This window comes from Gallinula chloropus (genome assembly GCF_964237585.1).
Source record: "Gallinula chloropus genome assembly, chromosome: 1".
Classification (NCBI taxonomy): domain Eukaryota; kingdom Metazoa; phylum Chordata; class Aves; order Gruiformes; family Rallidae; genus Gallinula; species Gallinula chloropus.
The window spans coordinates 198,826,060-198,831,204 of record NC_140085.1 but is presented as its reverse complement, the minus strand read 5'-3'; positions in this window follow the sequence as shown (position 1 = coordinate 198,831,204).

Below are 5,145 nucleotides of genomic sequence, written 5' to 3'. Positions count from 1 at the left end.
TAGCAGGGAACTGATTCCAGGCTTTTCAAGTCCCTTAACTGTGAAGACTCTTCTTGTTTCAAACACAAGCAACTGGATTTGACATATTTTGAAAGTCAAGCTATTTGTTCCTTAAAAAATAAAGATCAGCATCATTCTAGCCTTCTCTTAAGTATGAATCAAAACACTGTTTGTGGAATTTAAGGAGCTCCTGTGCTGCTTAATTCCACATGTGTATGCACTGAAAAGTATTACTGCTATGAAAAAAAAGTAACTCGCATTATGTTACTAGAAAATAATTCAAGTATCATTCCACAATTAGAATTAAAGTTTCAGTTTGGTAAGACATACTGAGCCAGTGGGGAATTGCACAGAAGGGCACCTCATACGTGTGAAGAAAACAGAAAACATTTCTCAAACTAAGCAAGTATGACCAGGTTATCAGTTAGCATCTGGTTAAAGAAGAAGGTCTTGAATTCCACAGTGGAGGTCCCAGTCCCTAGCTGGCAGCAGAACAACCCTTGCTGTTGCTGGAGGCAGGTAAAGCCAGCCCTGACCTGGTCAAGAGGCTCTCACAAAGGGACTCCCATGCACAGATGTCCTGGTGAGCTGCCCGTGGACCTGCTCTCCCACGACAGCCCTTGCCCAGTCTACCTGACACAAAAATCCTGGAGATCAGCATCACCCAACACATCAGCCCACCAGAGATCAGGATCACCTAACACAAGCCAAACAATACTGCCACCCTCAGAGCTGGCACCCTGATGATACCAAAAACGTAGGCCACAGAACAGCACATTTTTAGCTTAATATAATTTGGAGGAAGAACTCTTGCTTGCATTGTTCTCAGAATTTGCCATATCCACATGAAAGCCATCCCTATGGAAGCTGTACAGAATACCTAACAGAATTCCAAGCTGGAAAGATGTTTCAAAGAAAAAGAGCTGCTACCAGAAAAGAAAGAATGACCCAGAGGAAAACCATGAAGTTTTTTCTCTTTCAAAATCCTTATTGCAAAATGTCAGCATTTCCAACAGTCTTTGTAGAACCAGAATCTATTTGGGTGCTCCCAAAAAAAACCTATGACCAAAATCACAAACATGGGAGATTATATATGTAAAAATAAATGGTGTAACACAATTTGTAACAGCTAATCCACTTTATTACAGGCATCATCAACTCTGTTCCTTATCTAAAACCTCCCAATTCAACTGTTCTCCAAGACTACAGTCTTCAGCACTGTTTGAAGTTGTTTCCATTTTCTTCATAATATACTCGTTTTGATTATTCAAAGGCAAATAAATTGGTAGGGTTTTCTCACTTCTTTTATGTTAAGTTTCATGTAGTACAATAACTACTAGAAATTACAAAAGAAAAAAGAGAAACGGTTAACTAAATAAATCCTGGCTTCTCAGGAGCGATACTTAAAAACAGCAAAAAGGGTGAACACATGGTGATGCGGTCTTTGCTCAAGAATGTGAAGAAATGTCTGTGGATATTTTAAATATTTACCAAATGAAGGGGATGTATATCAGGTTGCAGAGCTTTGGATTACACACACTTTCAAGAGATGGTGATTCATGTTAATCTCCATCAGTAGGCTCGGAGGTTTTGCTTTGTTCTTTTTAATTTCTAATTACATTTTAGTAGCAGAATAAACAGAATGGACACATAAAGCCAGAAACACAGCCTAAACTAAAATAAAGGAAAAACAGCCTTTTAAGGCACTTAACATCAGAGGAGGTCAGTCGGCCAATTACGATTTACAACTGCAGAATAAACCATGGTGAGGTTCAGCTGACTAATGCTCTGCACCGTTACACAGTGAGTACCCAAGATAAAAGGCCAATTTCCTAGCTGAAAGCCATGTTTCAGTGACATGCAGCCACCAGCCTGCGGGGCTGGGTGATTCTCTCCACAGCGGCATGAGACAGAGGCCCCACAAACCCAAACAGGGTCACTGCGCCCATCGCAAACACAGAGTCACAGAATCCTAGGGGTTGGCAGGGACCTCCAGAGATCATCGAGTCCAACCCCCCTGCCAAAGCAGGGTCCCGAGGACAGGTTGCACAGGTAGGCATCCAGACGGGTCTTGAATATCTCCAGAGAAGGAGACTCCACAACCTACCATGGGTAGCCTGTAAAAACAGCTTTCCTGTTCAAATCAGTGAAGCTACAAATATCAGCACAGGCCACATAAATCTAATCAGGACCCAGGAGAACGTGACCGCTGGCCATAAAGCATCTGTTGCTGTAGCTTCATGGCAGCCACTACCACCCAAGCAAGCTTGGTTAAAGCTCGCTGGGGTATTTCTCATGATGCTGAGTGTAGCATCAGAAGTATCTGTAGTCTCCTGGGGAGGAAGGAGCTCCTTCCAGAATGAACAGAAATAAAAATGAAGAAAAAAAAAAAAACAGCTGTAAGAAATTGATGCCACTTGACTTTAAGCGCTTTGTTGTGGTTCCCAAGGCTATGACAGGTAGTGCAGGATGGCTCACGGGGCTCTTGCCTGGTGCTGCTGAGTGCATGGTCAGCCTGGGACAATGCTGCTGCCAACTTAACACAGCCCATCCTACCATGTGTTTAGGGTTCCATGATATACATCCCACCCCTGCCCCTGTCATGCTCACACAGGACAGGTCTTCTCAAACAGCTTTTCTATACAACCCCTCCGGTCTCTTTTCCCAGTGCAGAGTGAGTTAACATGCTTCAGTTCCTCCTGCACAGCAAGGAAATCCTACCCCATTCCTCCAGATTGGCAGCTTTGGGAGGAAGCTGGCTCAAAGGCAGAGACGTGTACCATAACATGCAGCCAAAAGAGTCCCTGCATTGGTCAGGGCACACCAGCGACCATCTGATGGAAAACCAACACCACGGGCCCAGATAGTGAGGAGGGAAAATAAGCATGAATAAGCGCCTTACAAGTACCTACGTAAATTACTATGTAGTAGTCTGTGCTTCCACAGAGAAACACCCAGTTTACATGATGATACAGCTCCACAGCTAATTCTGGTTACTGATACGTCAGGCCTTTCTATAGGATATTGGCATACAACATGGAATATATTTTAAGTGTCACTTTGCTTGAATGTATACCTCCAACACATGCTAATAACAGTTTAGATGTAAAACCCTGCCACGTCACAGCTGCTCACATCTATTACTTCTGAAGGCAGAAAGTAACTGCTAAGCATCGTTCTTCAGAAATGGAGAGAGAATGTGGGAAAAGAGATGGATGGATTTGGCAAGAGATGGCAAATGCCTAGGATTTCTGTCTCCCGCTCACTGCTGGCCTGCATACTTTACTCCTTCTCCAGTTTTATTTTAGCAGCAACTTTTCTGAGCATCTTCTGCAAGCGAGCTCAATCCAGCACGAAGTGTGCTGGCACACCCCACCACCACAACCCCGTCACTGTGGTCTAGTGGTCATAGACCTCATCAACAGATTTTCACAATATATGCTGCATCAGTATAGTCAAAAGAACTCTCCATTACACATTGACATCTCCTCTGGTAAGATACAACTTGCAGGGGGTCCTCGGGCACACAAGGAGGGGATGACTACAGAGTTCACCTTCTCACTTCAAGGATACATCTGAAGGTCAAGCTGCAGCTCAAACATATTAGTCCCAGACTAAATAGACAAAATGACAATTCTCTCTCCTGAAGCCTTGTTTTCCACTGGTTTGGTATCACTGTTCTCACCAAAGCTTTTTTTTGGTTGTTTTTGCCTTTTTCGCCCCTCACCCTCACCCATCTAGAAATACTTGGTATTCTATGATTTGCCTCTACCGGCCTCACTCCTTAGAGAGGAATGGAAAGAAAATAAGTAAAAGAAACAACTCTGAAAGCCCATATATTTCTAACAGGTTTCCTGCATGGCCAGACTGATGGGCCCACTATTAGGAGAAGGTGGATTAGTGTAATTGCCTTACAGTTTTGACAGTTTCTGTCATCTTCAGAACAGATGTTCTCTGAGTTCTGCCCTATTTGCTATATGCTATCAAGTGACAATTCCCATCCATTTCAGGGAGGACTCCCAAAGCGAACTGCATGGGTCTTTTAAGAGACTTGTGCTTAGGACTGACTACTCCTTCAAAGGCTGGTTGCCATGGTTGCTGGAGGTTAAACCTGGCAGGGTTGATGTCTTTATCAAAGCCAAGCACCAGCTGTGGGAACGAGTCCTGAAGGCTATGGATGCTCCACAAGCAACTTCTGGGCTACAGGTCTTGGCAAAGGCAGCTGGAAGGGAGCATGCCAAAAAAATGGCATAGACAGATAGATAGAAAAAGTCAACTGGAATGGTCTAATCTTGATGGAATGGTAGGGATGAGGAACTGCCCAGTAAAAGGGGAAAATAATAAAGAATCTGGAATCATCTTGAAAATTAATTGCAATGGAGATTACTCCAAGTTTGGCTCAGTAATACTTAGGTATAAGCTCTCTGATAATTGTGGTATGAACAGCATTTGTCAACAGGGGCTCCAAATCCCACAGGCAGGGAGGAAAGTAACTCAGCAGGTACAGTCTGCTTCTCAAGGTAACGCTGAGCCAACAACCTGGAGGACATCCATACTACTGCCTTACTACCTCTGACAAAGATGTAAAATCAAAGCCCAGGTGACTCCATTATCCTTATACAATTCTATGTTATTGTTGTAAGAAGAGATCTACAGCTTCATATCCATTTGCCTCCCAACTCCTTAAGCCTCAACTCCATTCTGGAGACGTGTTACTAGAGGTGTTCCCCAGCGCTTGGTGTTTGGTCCAGTCCTGTTTAATATTTTCATTGACAACCTTGATGAGGGAATAGCATCCACCCTCAGCAAGTACGCTGATGATACAAAGCTGGGAGGGGTGGCTGACACGCAGGAACATTGCGCTGCCATCCAGAGAGACCTGGACAGGCTGGAGAGCTGGGCAGGGAGAAACCAGATGAGGTTCAATACAAGCAAGTGTAGAGTCTTGCACCTGGGAAGGAATAACCATCTGTATCAGTACAGGCTGGGGGATGACCTGCCGGAGAAGAGTTCTGTGGAGAAGGACCTGGGGGTCCTGGAAGAAGACAGATTGGCCATGAGCCAGCAGTGTGCACTGGTGGCTAAGAGAGCCAATGGGATCCTGGGGTGCATCAGGAGGAGTGTGGCCAGCAGGTCGAAGGAGGT